Source organism: Arvicanthis niloticus, chromosome 24, assembly GCF_011762505.2.
Source record: "Arvicanthis niloticus isolate mArvNil1 chromosome 24, mArvNil1.pat.X, whole genome shotgun sequence".
Lineage (NCBI taxonomy): Eukaryota > Metazoa > Chordata > Mammalia > Rodentia > Muridae > Arvicanthis > Arvicanthis niloticus.
The window spans coordinates 28,497,153-28,516,024 of NC_133432.1; the positions used below are offsets into that span (position 1 = coordinate 28,497,153).

The 18,872-nt window shown below is 45.0% G+C and overlaps 1 protein-coding gene across 2 annotated transcripts in view; it reads right to left on the reverse strand.

Annotated features, from left to right (window-relative positions):
- The window catches only part of Zkscan1 (zinc finger with KRAB and SCAN domains 1), a 45,459-nt gene extending 43,462 nt beyond the window's left edge, over positions 1 to 1,997 (reverse strand). For both annotated transcript variants that reach the window (XM_076923403.1, XM_076923402.1), the window contains exon 1: positions 1,845 to 1,997. The gene's annotated coding sequence lies outside the window, so the exon portion shown is untranslated. The remainder of the gene's footprint in view (positions 1 to 1,844) is intronic.
- Between the last annotated feature and the right edge of the window lie 16,875 nt (positions 1,998 to 18,872).

Below are 18,872 nucleotides of genomic sequence, written 5' to 3' on the forward strand. Positions count from 1 at the left end.
AAAAAAAAAAAAACCAACAACAACAACCACAAACGACTTCTGACGAGAAAAGACTCCAGACTCCAGGCTCCAAGCATAGTTTATTTCAAAGAATGTTTCAAAATCCAGTCTTTCTTCTATGGCACAGTCTTGCAAGTTTAAATAAATGATCCTTTACTCCCCTTGTCAACAGAAATAAAATGCTTTATAATACAAAGAAGCGAGTCTTAAAAGATAGCTAGCAGTCTAGTGTTGTGGGGAGTGCCTCTAACCTCAGCACTCGGGAGGCAGTGGCTAGAACTAGAGAGATGACCCCACTTTTAAAAAAGATATCTAAAGAATATCAATACCACCACAGAATGAAAAGCTAAGATTTAAGACTTAGTACACTGGCCTGGTTGTATCTAAATAAAGTATAAGGCACTTGAAAAATTTCTAAATAGAGACATTAAATAGAGAATCAAAAAAAAAAAAAAAATAGTATATAGCTGGGCAGTGGTGGCGCACACCTTTAATCCCAGCACTTGGGAGGCAGAGGCAGGTGGATTTCTGAGTTGGAGGCCAGCTTGGTCTACAGAGTGAGTTCCAGGACAGCCAGGGCTACACAGAGAAACCCTGTCTCGAAAAACAAACAAAAAAAAAACAAAAAACAAAAAACAAAAAAGTATACAGTAGCAGCCGTTTCTGTATGTTAACAAGATGAGTCTGAGTAAAATAACAAGTAAGACTCTTGTATAGTAATTGAAAGAGGACACAGACCTGAAAAAAACCCATCTGGATAAAGCTTCACTATAGTTCCCTTGTAATAAAGCTATTTTCCCACATTTGGCCAGCTTTTCTAGTAACTTCACTTGTTGATGTGGTTACAATGAATTCTTCATAATTCCAACAAGTATTTATTGACTGCCTTCAATCCGCCTAGCACTGCCCTGTACAATAAATGCTTTCTTTGGTCCCAGGCCATGGGGAAGCCAGTCTCTATAATCTCTGTGTGTGTATGTGTGTGTGTTTGCACCACACGTGTGTGGGGAAGGGAGTCCCCACACACTTCAAACTAAATGAGCTGCTTTTTTTTTTTTTTTTTTTTAAATCACGTTTACCAACTCCACTTTATTTCAAGTTTGAAGAACCTTTTTGAACAAAGGTAGTTAATTGTATGGATAATAAAACTGACAGTTGGCAAACGTCTCGTCTCATCTAAAGTCCTTAAGCTAACGAATCTCCTGCTGGCCCAGTGTGGTTTCTCCCAGATGCCCTTCATGTCTCACCCACTGCAATCAAGCAAGGTGAACTAACACTCCATCTAATCTCTCAGATAGGACACTTAAACAGGCTTAAACCAGCAAGAGCTTTTGAAGCATTCCATAAAGCTGACAGCCGGCTGTTAATTTCTGCTACATCTTTTAACCACTGTCAAGCTTCCAGGGCTTTCGCTCAGCGCTGGGAGATGGAGAGACAGAATAGCAGGTGATCTGGAAATGTTTTCGGAACCTCAAAAGGTGTACAGAGCTCAAGGTCTTCTGCGTCGTTCATCTCAAGATCCTCAAGGACCCAGGAACGAGGACGGGCCCCGGGGAAGTGAAGGACGGCAATAAAACGAAAACCACACAAAACACTTTCCCCTGCAACCACAGCAAATGGCGACAAGAGGCGGGAGAGAAGAATCCAGACATGGGGATCACGTCCATTTGTGATCTTGTCCTCAGAAATGTTATACAAGGATGATGACAAGAAAGGGTCCCCCACTGACCCCCGAGATTCGAGCACCGCCGGGACCCCGCAGGGCTCCTTTCCAAGCCCCCCGGTGGTCACACGGCCCACCCTCGCGGCCCGCCCGTCCTCCGAGAGTCCGCCATGAGACTCACCGTGAGTCTCCGGAGCGGCCTGGGGACGCCGGGCGACCAAGCACGGCTGACTCGGGGTTCAACCCGGCCGAAGGGCACTGCACACCGACCTAGGCCCTCCCAACACCTCGCCACAGACACAATGAGTCACAAAGACCGGAAGTAGGTCAGCATCTCGTCTTCCGGGACCGAGCCGAGCTTCCGGGTCCCCTCTAGGAACGCGGGAGGACATTACATTTCGGTTTCCGAATCTCTTGCCCAGAGTCTCCCCCACTCAACACAACCCCCCGATCCAAGTCCCTGATTGCCTGTCTTCAGTTCCAGAGGTGACAGATAGAGATAAAGCGTTCCTGTTCAGGATGTTCGGTTTTTTTTCCTGATGTAGTGTTCTTCAGCTCTATATTTGTTACTCTCTCCATCAGTAATTACAGTTATTATCAAGCAATAATAATAGTAATTGTATGTCTGTGGCAGAGGAGCTGAAGCAAGGGTGTAGATAGAGGTAGATCAAAGCCAAGCCAGGGATGGCTGGTTACACAGATCAGCCTGGTGAGGTGTGCCAGTTGAGTACATTGTGTTTCCAAATATTTGGCCCGAGGACAAAAGACTATCTTTCTGTAAACAAGCTACTTAACACGGGTTCTGAGCTTTGTTCATGTAGAGCATGCTATTATAGCACTTTACAAGGATTTTTCAGATGAATCACAGACACTCAGCAATTACTGCCTTTATCTCTTTGCCTTGTGGGTAATACAGAAATGACGCTCCATTTTACAGAAGGTTCTGCATCCAAGGCAAGTCCACAGGAGAGAGACCAAACAGCATGGGGGAGATGGGGGAGGTAAAAAAAAAAAAAAAAAAAAAAAAAAATATATATATATATATATATATATATATATATATATATATATATTCAAAACTAAAAAGCAATTGCAGTATTGTTTCTTTTTTATTATTAACTAAGTAATTCACTTTACATCCCACTATCAGCCCTCCTCCTCCCAGTGATAGGTTGTTTCTCCGAAGGTGAAATGAGTCAATCCAGGCCAGATTATATTATATTATATTATATTATATTACACTATATTATAGGCAGGCTTATTGGGAAGTTGCTCTTGGTCCAGTTCACTGGCTCCAAGGATTGAGGCCAGGGGAATTGCCATGGGGGTGGAGGGGAGGCAGAAAGAGAAAAAAGGCTTGCAAGCAAAGAAAGAAGAGAAGGAGAAGGAGGAGGAGAGGGAGAGGGAGAGCAAAATGTCTGGGTTATATAGGGAAAGGCCTCTGTGGAAAGGGCAGCCCAGGCCCTGGGATGGAAAGTTCAAGGTTGGGGGCAGGGTATACTAGGTAGGGACTGAGGACTTCTGGGAAAACCTGAAGGCCAGGTATGTTTTGATATGTAAAATATTCACCTCAGTCCCTTGTCCTGGGGTCCAAAACCAAACACCCAGTACCCCCTCATGCAAGTCACCCCCCCCCCAATTCCACCTTCCCCTATTTGCAGTATTGTTAATAGAAAATTTCACCCAACAAGAAGCCAGCCATTCACTTGGAGAAGTAGGAGAAACCTTTATTCATGCATGGACTAGAAACCACGCTTGTGCTTTGAAGGGTCCAGTCCCCTTGGCAGTTTCTTATAGCATTTTAGGTCAGGTAGTGGGGTTGTCATCCCTGTCTTTGTGACAATCTTAGAGTGGAATCTGAGCCCCTTAATCGTTAAAGGGAATTTAGTTAGGCAAGTTTACAGGAACAGATAGCTAGGTAGGTAGATAATAACACACAAGCTGGCAGGTGGCAATAAAATACACAGCATTTGCAAATAACAACACATTTTGGCTGATAAAGGATTTTTCTCTTAGCAAACAGAAATGGTCTCTGCAGTATGGCCTTTGTCTGCTGTGACAAAATTCCTTTCAGGAAGCTTCTGGCAAGTGTTTGTTTTTCCCAGATGAGAAGTAAGGTGTTTTTTTTTTTTTTTTTTGTTTATAAGCAAACACAACTCCTCTAAGTAAAAGTTTAGCTTTTAGGCTATGGTTTTTGTTTGTTTGGTTTTTTGAGATAAGGGCTTTTCTGTGCAACCCTGGCTGTCCTGGAACTTACTCTGTAGACCAGGCTGGCCTGGAACCCACAGAGATCCTCCTGCCTCTGCCTCCAAAGGACTGGGATTAAAAGCGTAATATTTTTATTAAGCCAGCATAGCATGCTGTTGGGTGCATATTCACATCACTTATTATCAGTATCATTAAAGGAAATAGCAAAACAGAGAATGAAAACTCATTTTAGATTGATTTTATGTGTACGAGAGTTTTGCTGGCATGCACATATGCATGTGTACTGTGTGCATCCCTGGTGTCCATCGAGATCAGAAGAAGCAATCTAGATCCCTTGGAACTAGAGTTACAGATAATTGTGTCACCATATAGGTGCTGGGATTCAAACCTAGGTCTTTGGTAAGAGTGCTGTTTTAACCATGCGCTCATCTCTTTAGCTTAATGCATTGAATTTTGGGGGGAAGGTTTTGCTATGTAACTCAGGCTTGCCTGAAACTCAACTTTATCTCTTGATGTTGTTCCAGGTGAGAATCTTTCACATTTATCCAGAAACCAAGAATAAACTAAGTGCTGATTTTCTTCAGACTCCTTGTCCTCTTGATGTTCCTTGACCATATAACCTTACCCCAGTACACATCTCTCTCAGTTGCAAGCACTGGAAAGATGGCATTGCAGTCTCCTTTCCTCTAGGATATTATCTTAGTTAGGGTTTTCTATTGTTGTGTTAAAACACCATGACCAAAAGCAAGCTAGGGGTCAGGAGGAAAGAGTTTATTCAGCTGACACTTCCACAGCACTGTACATCACTGAAGGAAGTCAGGACAGGAACTCAAGCAGGGCAGGATCCTGGAGGCTGGAGCTGATGCAGAGGCCATGGAAAGGTGCTGCTTACTGGCTTGCTTTCTTTGGCTTGTTCAACCTGCTTTCTTATAAAGTCCAGGACCAACAGCCCAGGGACGGAGATGCTCATAATGGGCTGGACCCTCCACTAACAATCACCTATTTTAAAAAATGCCTTATGTCTACATCTTTTTACAAAATTATTATTTTTTTTTTACATTCCAGATTTTATTCCCCTCCATCGACCCTCCAACTGTTCCACATCCCATACCTCCTCCTCACCCACTGTCTCCACCAGGATGTTCCACCCCACCCTTCCTTACCCCTCCACCCTTCCTGACCTCTAAACTCCCTGGGGCCTCCAGTCTCTTGAGGGTTAGGTGCATCATCTCTGATTGAACACAGACCTGGCAATCCTCTGCTGTATATGTGTTAGGGGCCTCATATCAGCTGGTGAATGCTGCCTTTTTGGTGGTCCAGTGTTACATCTACTTATAGAGGCTTTTTTCTCAGTTGAGGCTCCCTCCTTTTAGATAACTCTAGTTTGTATGTCAAGTTGACATAGAACAGCACAGGTATTATGAGTGAAAGCACAGGTATTACCTGTGAAAGCTAACATCTCTAAGTGCTACTCAAATATTGGTTCATAGAGCACCTGGCAGGTAGGTGTGTGTGTGTTTAAATGTGCATCCCAGGCTTCAGATGTATATGCATTTGGGCACGGGTATCTGTGGAGGCCAGAAGAGGGCCTCAGATCCTCAGGAGCTAGAGTTACAGGCAATTGTGAGCCCTGACATGTATGCTGGGATCCAAACTCTAGTACTTTGCACAAGCAACAATGGCTCTTAACTGTTGAACTATTTCTCCAGTCTTCTCTGTCTCTCTCTGTTTCTGTTTCTTTCTGTCTGTGACACTCCCCTCAACCCTACCCTGACAATGTAGCTCTGATTGGCCTGAAAAAAGGGTCTGTCATGATCCTTTCTCTTCAACCTTTAGTATCTGTGTTTATAGGTTTCAGGTTATAGGTTATAGGTTCCCAGCATGCATGTTCATGGCTTGCAATTGTCTGTAACTCCAGGTCCAGGGATTTAATAGCCTCTTCTAGTCCCTGAGGAAAGCTGCATGCATGTAGTGTACTCAAACACAGACACACAGACACAGAGAAAGAGAGAGAGAGAGAGAAATATCCAGAAAATGGGTAACAAACACTGTGTAACTGTGTTTCCAGGGATGATTGGCATATGGGTCAGCAAAGTGAGAAGACCTGCCCTGAACACTTGTGATGCTGTCCAGTGTGTTGAAGGTCTAGATGGAACAAAGATGGAAGGAGAAGGAAACTCACATTCATGTGAAAGCTTAATAATAATAATAATAATAATAATAATAATAATAATAATAATAATAATAATAATAATTCTCCTCTTCCTCCTCCTGTTTGTCTTCCCTCTCCTCCTCCTCTGTGTGTGTGTGCATACACGTATGTGTACATGTGCATCTATATGTGTGGGTGCAGGTGTGTTCATTACAGTGTCTATATAAAGGTCAGAAGACAACCTCAGGTGTCCATCAGTGCCATTTTCCCTATTTAAGGTGTGGTCTTTTGTTTTCCACCTTTTTTTTTTTTTTTTTTTTTTTTTTTTTTTGCACAGATCTGCCTGTCCTGGAACTCATTCTATAGACCAGGTCTTGTTTCAAACTCACAGAGATCCACCTGCCTCTGCTTCCCACGTGCTGGATTAAAAGGCATGTGTCAACACCACCCAGCTAATGCAGGGAGAATGTTTTTTTAACTATTTATTACTGTTGTTATCGTAGATAGTGATGATAGCGGTGTGTGTACATAATATGTACATGCAGGGGCATGTGTGTCATGTCCAGAGGACTATCCTACGATAAGCTTCAGGAATGAACTTGGGTTACTGTTAGGCTTGTGTAGCAAACACTTTCATCTGCTGAGCCATCCTACTGGCCCCAGGCAGGTGGATTTTAAAATTCAAATCCCCTTCTACTGAGGAGAGTCTCTCTACTTGTACCATGGAGATGGGGTTTGGAAAGGAGGGGCTCTTCTTATATTTCTACCTTTTTGGTCATGGGAGTTGCTCTTGAAGTAAGTTCTTCATTCAAACTGGACACCATTAATCTGAGTCGCCTTGTGTTTTGTCGAATAGCTGTTCGTTCATGAAATTGAAGATGTGTCCTTCCTCCACATCTGGAGGCAGATGTAGCCGCAGTGAGAAAATAAAGCTAACCAAGAGAGAAAGAGAGGTAGGGCCAGTGACACCCGGTTGCTCCTTCCTCTATGTTACAGGTCACCTTTGCCCTTTCTGGTTATGTGAGTTAATGAGTTCTCATTTTCTCTGACTCTTTGGGCTATCGTTTGCGTGTTGGTTAATCTTCATTGTCAGCTTTGCTGTCTGGGGGATTACTAACGTTTACCTGCTGGGGCTTGCTTCAAACTGCTGAGGCAGGAGGATTGTTAAGTTCAAAGTGACTTCAAGGGCAGCTTGGGAAACCTAAAAAGGAGGTGGGGCTTTAGAGTTAAGTCTTCTTGCAGAGGATTGGAGTTCAGTTCCTAGAATCCACATTGAATAGGTCACAAACACCTGTAACTCCGGGTCCAGGGGAGCCAAAGCCCTCTTCTGACCTCTTTGGGCACCTATGTTCTCATGTGCATATACCATACATAGATGCATATACCATACATACATGTAGACATACATGCATACATGTAACAAAATTAAAATGAATCTTAGGAAAAAAAAAAGAGAGAGCTGTTGTCATAGCATCAGCTGTCAACTTGGCACAGCCATGAGTCACCTGGGAAGAGGGAGTCTCACCTGTGGAACTTGCATCCATCACATTGGCCTGTGGTAATGTCTGTGGGACATTATTTTTATTGATGTGGAAGGCTAGCCCACTGTGGATAGTGCTGTCTCTGGGCTGATGGGTCTGAGCTATGTAAGAAATGTAGTTGAGGACTGGGGAGATGGCTTAAAGGCTAGACTCACAAATAAAAAGAAAGCTAGCTCGGCAAGCCAGTAAGTAGTGTTGTAGGGTTATGGGTCCCATGTCTGCTCCGCCACAGGGCTCAGCTGCTCAGGGAGGCAGGACGTGGGAAGCTGACCTGCTCACCCCAAGCTGTCGCTGGGCTGGTGTTGGGCTGTAGGGGAGCCCAGGGACACTGTTCTGGGGATGGGGAACCACAGTCTGAGGTGCGGGACAGCCAGAGATGGCTTGGGGGTCCTTAGGGCTGCAAGGATTCCCGGGCTGTCTGGTTTTCAGGCTCGTGGGCACCCAGGAACCGCTGGATGCCACGGAAGAGCTGAGGGCCCGTGAGCTGGATCTAGCCCGGGGAAAAGGGAGGAGCTCCTTGGCTAGTCGGTAGCAGTTGGCTTGAGCTTAGCTTGGTGGTGGCCGAGGCTGGGAGCACAGAGAGGTCTTCTATGGGAGATTAGACAGGCGACTCTATAGGTGAAGACCTTCTCCATGGCTCCCCACAGCGGATCCTGGTGAAAAGAGGCTGTCCATGATTTTAAGGCATTTACTGTCATGGCGGAAAGTGGACGAGTAAAATCATACCCCACTTCTCAGGGTGGACCTGAGGTTAAATATCTTTTGCAGGGAGGAGGGTCTGGAAAGGAAAGGAGGCTAAGCCTCCAACCCTTGGGTACTTCATTAAAATGGAGATCTGTCTTGAGCCTATGTGACCTAGGTCACATCTTCCACCTGTGGAGGGGCTTGGGGCATTGCCCTTACGTGACTGATGGCTACAAATCTATGAGGGGTTGCGGCTTGTGACAGGGGCCTGGTGCCCGGGAACTGGTGAAATGCCTACTGTTCCTTCAAGTTTTCTGGGGTTTCGAGCCTTAGCTCAACTGAGAACCAAGCTGCCTTTCACAGTCCCACAGTTCCTCTGTCAGTTTATGCTTCAAGCTCCTGCTGTGAGCGCCTGCTTACCTATTCCTTTAGGTACAGTAAAATAAGCCGTTTCCTTCACAAGTTTCTTGTGGTTACTGTTTTATCACAACAGAAAAGTATATTAGAACAGCTGGAGATGTAGTTCAGTTACTGAGCACCAAGGTTTAATTCCCAGTAACAAATACTAACTACCACCACCACCACCAGCACCACCAGCACCACCATCACCACCACCACCACCACCACCACCACCACCACCACCACCACCACCACCACCAGCACCACCACCACCACCACCACCACCATCACCACCACCACCAGCAGAAGCACCACCACCACCACCATCACCACCACCACCACCATTACCACCACCACCATCACCACCACCACCACCACCACCACCACCACCATCACCACCACCACCACCATTACCACCACCACCACCACTACCACCACCATCACCACCACCACCACCACCACCACCACCATCACCACCACCACCACCACCACCACCACCACCACCACCACCATCACCACCACCACCACCACCAGCAATTCACTTCTGGATATCTCTGAGGGCTCTGACTTAATTAATGGGTTATCCACAGATAATTATCAACCAAGAATTTCATTGTTAATTAACTGCAACAGTTTATTAATATATCAATATGTATCCTTTATCACAATAATTATTCTCACTTACTCTTCCTAGCTGCTCAAGAAAACAATAGAGCTTATTTCTACATGGGAAGAAAAAACCACATTCCTGGGCCATTAAGATGGCTCCGTGGTAAAGGCACTTGATGCTAAGTCTGATGACCTGAGTTGATGCCAGGAACCCATGGTAAAAGGAAGGAAGCAACTCCTGCTGTCCTCTGAGTTTGACACTCATGCATAGGAATGCCTGCACCCCTCCCATACATAAGTAAAATAAACAAAAATTTTAAGAAACAATCATCCTGTAGATTACCAAGTGAAATAATTTCATACTGCTTTTTTCAAAGCAACATGTAAAAACATGTTTACACACGATTATTATTATTATTATTATTATTATTATTATTATTATTATTATTACCTATTCACTTTAGATCCCACTCACTGTCCCCTCCCAGTCACCCCCTCCCACAATCCTTCCCCCAACTCCCCCTCCCCTTTTCCTCTGAGTAGGTGGGCCTCCCTGGGTACTTCCCCCCACTCCTGGCACATGGAATCTCTGTGAGGCTTGGCACATCCTCTCCCACTGAGGCCAGACAAGGCAGCCCAGCTAGAAGAACATACCCCACGGGCAGTCAACAGCTTTTGGGGTATCCTCTGCTCTAGTTGTTCGGGCATATTGCACATGACTCTAAATGGCATTTCTGTTTCCTCAGGATAGACTCTAAGAGAATAAATTGCTTGGTCCTACAAATATGCAAGGTCCTGCAGGAAATAGTTGGTAACCCTGAGATTATGAAGCTGTTGGCAAAGAGGCTCAGCTGTGACATCATGAGGCTTCCACCCAATCGTGTAGAGCCATGAAACACAATGGTTTACAATCACTGGGGGATAATGATGAGAGTTTGGCTGGCACTCAAACAATCCCCAGTTCCTACAGGGCACTGTTGCAGGTGCCGGTGGAGGAACTACCAAAGGGAAGTATTCCTGGCTTGTGTGGTCAACACCATGATTCTCAGCTGTGTTTCCCCAAGTATCCGGTCACTTCTTACTCCATGAGTTCCTTGAGAGGTCTCTCCACAGAGCTAGTTGAGTTTTGGATTTAAGATGAGTTATATGGGGGAAAAATCTGTGTTTAATCTGCAGTAATCATAGAGACATGAAGTGTTACTCTTTTTTTTTTTTTTTTTTTTTTAATTACAGAGTTTCATGTTGTTCAAGCTAACCTTAAATTCCCTGTGGTATTTCAGCTAGTTCTCTGGCCTACACACACACACACACACACACCACACACACACACACACACACACACACACACACACACACACGTACGTGCCCAGACATACATAGAAACATACATAAACATAAGACAAAAAATAAAAAAGGAAGACTATTCGTGGTGTTTTGAATATGCTTGGCCCAGGGAATGGCACTGTTAGGAGGTGTGGCCTTGTTGGAGAAAATGTGTCACTGTCAGGGTGGGCTTTGAGACCCTCCTCTTAGCTACATGGGAGATAGTCTTCTGTTTGCCTTTGGAACAAGATGAAGAACTCTCAGCCCCTCCAGAACCATGCCTACTGGACGCTGCCTTGCTCCCGCCTTGGTGATAATAGACTGAACCTCTGAGCCTGTAAGCCAGCCTCAATTAAATGTTGTTGTTTTATAAGAGTTTCCTTGGTCATGGTGTGTCTTCACAGCAGTGGAGACCCTAACCAAGACACCGTGGCACTCTTCCAAGTTCCCATGGAATTCTGCCTTTTCCCTTTGCATAAAATCCTTATATAGGAACTTAAGGTTGGCATGCGATTTTGGTCCTGCTGTTCCTCACTCAGGAGCTGGAATACTTCCACTACTGCTGATTGTGATTCTTATAACGTCTCCTCTACTCCTTGAGCCTTCAAGTCACAGGCTAACCATTTATAGCAGCACCCCATCAGTTTTGCCGGTGGCACTTGCCAAATGGAGGAGGGGAGGGAGGCCATGGTGTAGGAACAAACGTGTGAGTCAAGCTAGAGTTGAGAGAGCCCCTCCATCAGCACAGAACATTTCTAAGCCGTGGAGTAGTTCATTACACAGCTAATTAATGGTCGTGACTTCATTGTAGAGTGAATGTGAGGGTCACAAATGTTTGATAGCAGTAAGGGTTTCTCAATGTGCATTGGGAAACACTTGCTCATATTGCAATTTTTTTTTTCCACCATGGCCCCTCTTCCTCTGAAACTAGGAACCAAAATAAATCTTCCCCCCCTTGAGTTGTTTTGTCTGGTATTTTGTTACAACACTGCAACAGTGACTGTTACACCGGGTTTCCCTAACAAGCTGCCTTCCTTATTTCTGGGATTCCAGCTGGTGAGAGATGGATGCTTCCTGTTCTACTTGGTTCTTGGGTATCAAGGCACATCTGTCCTTCAGAGAGTGCTCCATTAATGGTACCCATGGACGGTCTGCATTCTCCTCATAGATCAACCCCTTGGCTTTTGCTATGTCCCTGAAATATAAGAATGGCCCCAGGGAGCCATCTGCAAGTTGGTTATGCAGCAGAGCAGGCTTTCTGCTTGCTTTGCTACCCAACGGAGAAGGGTGGAAAGGACTTGAAACGCAGAGTCATCGCTCGGCCTTTGCCTCTTGCTGATTGTGTGGTTTTATGCAAGTGGATGGACCTCTCCAAGTCCCGGCTGCTGGTCTGTAGAAAGGCGTGATTTAGATGATAGTGTCCCAGTAATGAGAATCACACGAAAATTGCAGATGTTGTAATTGCTTGTAATTGCAAAGTGCTCCTTCATAAGTGCCAACCATCCCTCCGTGTCCCTTTCTCCCTTCTTCTCCTCTTCCTTTTCTTCTTCCACACCTTCTTTTTCTCCTTTCCTCCCCTTTACTTTTTAATTGTTTTTTTTAAAGACGGAGTCTCATTGTATATTCTGGCTGACCTAGAGCTCTCTATATAGACCAAGCTGGCCTCAAACTCACAAAGATTCACCTACTTTTTCTTTTACACTTTTTTGCTAGCTACACTGGGGCCCACACCAATGTCTTGTGCATGTTAGGTGAGTGCCGTATCATTGAACTTAACCTCCAGTCCAGCCCACATCAACGATTTCCTTTTATATTGTATTTTACTTGTATTTTAGAGGCAGGGTCTAGCTGTGTAGTTCAGCCTGGTCTTGAGCTCAGTATGTAGGCCAAGTCCTTGCCTTCCTTTCCAGGGTTCTGGGATCACACGTGCTGAAAGACCCCCGCAAGGGGACCCTCACCCAAGTCCGGACCTGCATGCCCCAAGGACACACGAGAGACCTTCTTGATGCAATTGCAGAGGAGGTTTAATGACGAGGGCACTCGGGCCGGAACATATCTCACGCAGGAGATAGAGGTTCCGACCCAGAACCCAGGAAACTTGGGATATTTATGGGTAGGGGTTGGGGAGAGCTGGAAAATTTGGCACGGTTACATATGATTAGATATTTCAAACATCAGCAACTTGCAGAAGCGGCTACGTGTGAGCTGGCAGGATGACTAGTTACTTTTGACCATGAAACCTTGGACTTCTTGAAAAGGGGGAGAGAAAAGTAAACACCAGATAGCCCATTACTCACTTGGGCTTGTCTGGGCACGTGTTAGCATGCCTTTTCATTTGGGTCACCCTGTCCCTGCAGGGGCTTAATATTTTTATTATGACTATATTTAACAAATTGTTGGTGGTCTTTGCTGACCATGAATTTTTGTTATTGTTACAATGCTGCTTTCAAATTTTGTTCTCACAGTGCCACTGCGGTCAGACCCTATCACTATCTTTTCTCTTTTTGTAACAGGGTCTCGTGGAACTCAGATTCGCCCTGAGTTCACTATGCAGCCAAGGATGCCTTTGAATTTCTGATCCTCCTGCCTCCACCTCTCAAGTGCTAGGATTATAGGCCTGTACTACCATGCCTGGCATCACACACACATACTGTGGTGTGTGGAATGTGGGTTTGTGTGTCAAAGTCAGAGGACAAGCTTGGGTGTCAATCCTCCCCCCCTCCCTTGTTTGAGATAGGATCTCATCGATGCTACATACACTGGCATAGCTGACCTTTGAACTTCTGGGGCTTCTAGACATCTTACATGGGTTCTGAGGATTCCAACTCAAGTCTTCACATTTGCAAGGCAAGTGATTGACCCACTGAGCCATCTCCCTAGTCCCCATTCTGTGAGCACAAAGTGGGCAAGACATCCTGCACATCTTAAAGATCCATACCTCTTAGTAAGAATTAGAGAGGAAAAACACAAAAGCAGCCGTGTTCTATAACACTGTTCTTGGAGCCCAACTGTTGGATCTCCCTAAGACCAGCTTTGTCTTCTTGTAAAAGATGGTATGTGAGCTTGCTCACTGTGGTTGATGTTTCCTTAGAGGTGTGTGTGTGTGTGTGTGTGTGTGTGTGTGTGTGTGTGTATATGAGTGAGTGATTGAATCCTCACTTGACTATCTAGTCATCCCTTCCAGCCATTTGTACGGAAATTTGCCCTAATTGTACATGGATTGGATTGTGCGGGGCAAAGGATGTCTCTGGGAAGGCTAGAGTATATGAGCTGGGCAGTCTAGAGGAACAAGGCTCCATCTATACTGCCAAAGAAGTCATTATTCATTCAGGGAAAAGACTATGGCTGCTTTGGGGTCACCCATGCCCCTGCCTGCAGCCCCTCACTCACGCTCTGTGAGTAAGCCAAATAAACTCTAAATTCACCCTGAGGTGAGCTTCAGCAGAGTGGAGCTTCAGTTTGTCATTGGGATCTTGGAGGAAGTGGTGGATGTTGTCCATCCCACCACCACCCAGGGAAGAAATTTTAGCAACAGCTATGTCATAACATTTTCTTCAAAACTGTCAAGGAAGAGAGGGACACTTGGAGGGCGTGCTGTCTCTCCAGGGCCTTAGAAAGACAGGAGGTTCCTGGCCTGCCTGCAAATGCTTGGTGCTCAGGCAGAGAACAGCCAGATGGTCGCTGCTAGCTCCCTCCTTGTGCAAACATCCCTCACCCTGCAGAGTAAACAGGCCTCCCTACACCCAGAGGTTCTCCTGCCCCACTTCTGTGTGGTGTAGCCTGCAAACAAGGAGGGTGAGGCTCTGGGATCTTGGCTTTGGTGACTTATTTAATCTTGGGCCCCTGGCAACAGGGTCATCTGTCTTGGCTCCCTTTCTCCTTGTGTAAACAGAGTGGGCCACAGGGTTCAGTAACAGCCAGGCCCAGGCTCTCCTTCTTTCTCTTCCAAACATTTTACAAAGAATCTTTTTTAACTGTCCAAGCAGAGCCTTCCTGCCTAGGCAGAGAGCTGCACAGGGAGATGGTGAGGTGGCCTGGTGATGGGAGAGATGTGTGAAGGGCGGAGTCTGCCAATCCTGTCAGATTTCTAAGAGAGGTCAGCTGTACCTACTGCCTGCAGAATTTTATCTCCTATAGGAATGAGGGGTGAATGGGTGTTAGAGAATGGAGACTGTTGTTTCTTAACACCCCACAGCCCTAGTGCTCAGCTTTCTCTGTACCTAAGCATGAACATATCAGTCCTTCTTTCTCCATCCATCTTTCTCTAGCCCAAACTGACATTGGACTCACAACTGTCTTGCCTTGGAGTCAGTCCTGAGTGCTGGGATCATAGGTGTGCTTTCTTCAGGCCTGGAAGGTCATGTGTGTGCATGTGACCAGAACAGTCCCTGGTGTCATTTTTCAGATGTCGTCTGTCTTATTTTTTGTTTTGAAACAGTCTATCCTTGGCTTGGAAGTTACCCAGTAGGCCGAACTGTCTCTCCAGAAGCCTCAAGTCCCTCCTGTCGTCTTCTTTCCAGCATTGCAATTACAAGCATGTGCCACCATGCTTAGCTTTTTTCTTTTCTTCCTCTTTTCTTTCTTTTTTGTTTTTTGTTTTTGTTTTTTTTCCTTTTGAGACAGGACCTCTCTATGTAGTCTTGGCTGTCCTGGAATTGACTCTATAGAGCAGGATGGTTTCAAACTCACAGCGCGCCACTGCCTCTCAAGTGCTGAGATTAAAGGCTTGTGCCATGACCATCCAGCTTTTTTCTTTTCTTAATGTGGGTTTGGGGGACTGAATTCATGCATGAATTCAAAGCAAACACTTCAGTAGCTGAGTTATCTCACCAGTTCACGCCGAGGGTTTGTGTTATATAATTAATTGACACAATTGCTTAATTAAAAGCAGGATTTATTCTCCCCCCTCTCTCTGTGTATGCATGTATGCATGCATGTATGTATGTGTGGTGTGTCCTGGGCTATGTAAGGAGGGTAGCTAAGTAATCTAGAGGAAACCAGACAGTAAGTGGCTCTCCTCCATGGTCCCTGCTCCTATTTCTGCTTGAGTTCCTACCCTGACTCCCTCAGTGGTGGGCTGTGAACCAAAAAGGTCCCCTTTCTCCTCAAGTTGCTTTGATCAATGTTTTATCACACCATCAGAGAAGCAATCTAGGACACCAAGTGATGTGTCCAACGACTGATAGATGGCTTTTAAAAAAGGTGACACACAGTCAGCCTTCAAAAAGGAAGGACATGGGGCTGGGACATGGCTCAGTGGTTAAGAGCTTATAAAGGATCTTTTAAAGGATCTGAGTTCTGTTTCCAGCACCCATCCTGGGTGGCCTACAACCACTTCTAACTCCAGTTCTTGGGCATCTGACACTGTTTTCTGGACTCTGAGCACCTCCACTCTCATGCTTGTGCATGTGTGTGCACGCATATACACACACATAAAATTTAAAAAAAAAATGCAAAAGGAAGGGCAGTCTGACACCTCACACAACATGGCTGAAGGGCAACTGCACTAAATGAAAGAAGCCACTCAGAAAAGGACAAAAAGTGTGTGACTCTATTTATCTATACGTAGCTAGAACAGACACGTTGGAGAGAGTGAAGAATGTGGCGCTCATGTCATAGTCAAGACAGCGGCCCTTTCTTGGAGGGAATTTATGCTAAGACTCAGGTGACTTCCTGCCTGGTACAGGCAGCGTTGATCATTTAAAAGCAATAGCAACGGTAACGTTAGCCAGTGCTGCTCATGGTGTGTAGTTCATGAAATACAGGCATCATTCTAAAAGTCAGGTGTTGCTCTACCCAAATAACCTGCACAAATCATCCTGGTGGTGGCCGCACAGCTTCTTGCTGCCCGCCCCAATGCTCCCAGTTCTCGATGAAAGTCGCATCGCACGCACGCACGCACGCACGCACGCACGCACGCACGCACGCACACAGCCTTATATTTCACTAAGCCATGCTCTTTCGGTCCTAGAACTGGTTTCTGTTAAAGAATATTAGAAGAGCTTTTAAATATTATTTTGGCAAGTGTACACAGATTCTTGTCTGTTCATTAATGGGGCAAGCACCAGTGAAAATCTCTCATGAACTGTGGCAACAACTTATATCAGTGCTACACAGCACTGATTTTTTTTTTTTTTTTCTGTTGCTTTAAAAAACAAGTTCTCAGGGCTGGAGAACTCTAGGTAAGAGAACTTAATGTTCTTCCTAAGGACTTGAGTTCAATTCCTAGGAACCATAGGTATTAGTAGTTTACAAATGCCTGTGATTCCAGCTCTAGGGCAGCTGATACCCTCTTTCGGCAAGAGGGACCTGTATACATGTGACTTAACACACACACACAGACACACACACCCCTAAGTAAAAAATATTTGCATATATATATGCAATTTTTTTTTTTTATGCAGGCCAAGGTACCCTGGAATTTACTATATAGTTTAGGCTGGCCTTCAGCTCACAATCTTTCTCCTGCCTCTTGAGAGCGTGGATTACAGTATGTATACCTACATTAGTATTGTATTAAGAATAGAGAGTCTTAGGCTGGAGAGATGGCTCAGCGGTTAAGAGCACTGACTGATCTTCCAGAGGTCCTGAGTTCAATTCCCAGTAACCACATGGTGGCTCATAACTATCTGTGATGGGATCTGATGCCCTCTTCTGGTGTATTTGAAGACAACTACAGTGTACTTATATAAACAAACAAGTTTTAACAACAACAACAAGAAGAATAGAGAGGTGGTGGTGGCACATGCCTTTAATCCCAGCACTTAGGAGGCAGAAACAGGTGGGTTTCTGTGAGTTCAAGTCCAGCCTGGTCGATAAATTGAGTTCCCAGGTTACACAGAAAAACTCTGTCTCAAAAAACAACAAAACAAAGCCGGGCAGTGGTGGCGCACGCCTTTAATCCCAGCACATGGGAGGCAGAGGCAGGCAGATTTCTGAGTTCAAAGCCAACCTGGTCTACAGAGTGAGTTCCAGGACAGCCAGGGCTACACAGAGAAACCCTGTCTCAAAAAAACAAAAAACAAAACAAACAAAAGAGAATAGAGAGACTTCTTTGATTAGTATAGACCAAGAGCAAGCCCCAATTTGAATTCTCTGCTTTTGTCTCTATGCCTGCCATCTGTTTGCAGCTTGTGGTCTGAGGCCTGTTGCGTGTGTCTGAAGTCTGTCTGTCTCTATCAAAGAACTTTGCTACACACTATGGGAAAGGAGTGAGGACTTTCAGTCTTTTTACACAGTAAGAAATTACTGTACGACTCCCTGCTGTTGCAGAATAGCACTCAAACTGCAAACAATTGTTTTTTGTTTTTTTTTTTTTACATCCACGTGTTGCTTTAAACACTTATGGGGTATTTATTTTGTTTAAAGTTGCTTTCAGCAAATGATTTTTCACCCCCATCGTCATCATTCTGGGTCAGGGACATGGGAGAGTACATAATTTAAGACTGAAGTTATGCATTTAGCTTAGGTCGTAAAAGCTGATTACATGGGAAGTGTAAGTTTGTTCTCTTAAAGACAAGTTAAACAGGCTGAATACACAGTAAGACAGCACGCTAAGTATATTGTTTTGAATGATCCAAAGGCATATTATTAACTTTTGCAAGGTCCAGCAAAAGTTCAGCATCTAAAGAAAAGAAGGATTTTCAGAAAAAGATATTTTCACATGTATCATGCATGGCTAATAAACTGGAAAGTTAATCCCATTCTAACAGAAAGCAACGTGCCCTGCAAGGCCCTCTTGAGTCTCACCTGCTCATGATTAGCTGTTGAGCACGGGAAGTTGTCGGTCCAAAAGTGTGACGTGTTAGATGTGATGAGGAAACTCGGAAGCATTGTGACTGTAGTTTGCAATCATGTATAGAGTACCTGAAAGCCGATGACTGATCACCCATAATCCCAGGATTTGGGAGGTGGAGGTGGTAGGAGGACCTCAAGTTCAAGGTCATCCTTGGCTACATTGTGACTTAGAGGCCAGCCTGGATTTTATAGAGCCTGTCTCAAAGATACCCCCCAAACCCAAACAACAACAACCACCACCCTCAAAACAATAGTAAAAAACTTCCCAAAACAAGATCAAAAAGTCACCTTTAATAAAAAAATCTGAAAAAACAAAACAAAAACAAAACAAAACAAAACAAAACAAAACAAACAAAAAAAGCCAGGCGGTGGTGGCGCACGCCTTTAATCCCAGCACTTGGGAGGCAGAGGCAGGAGGATTTTCTAAGTTTGAGGCCAGCCTGGTCTACAGAGTGAGTTCCAGGACAGCCAGGGCTACACAGAGAGAAACCCTGTC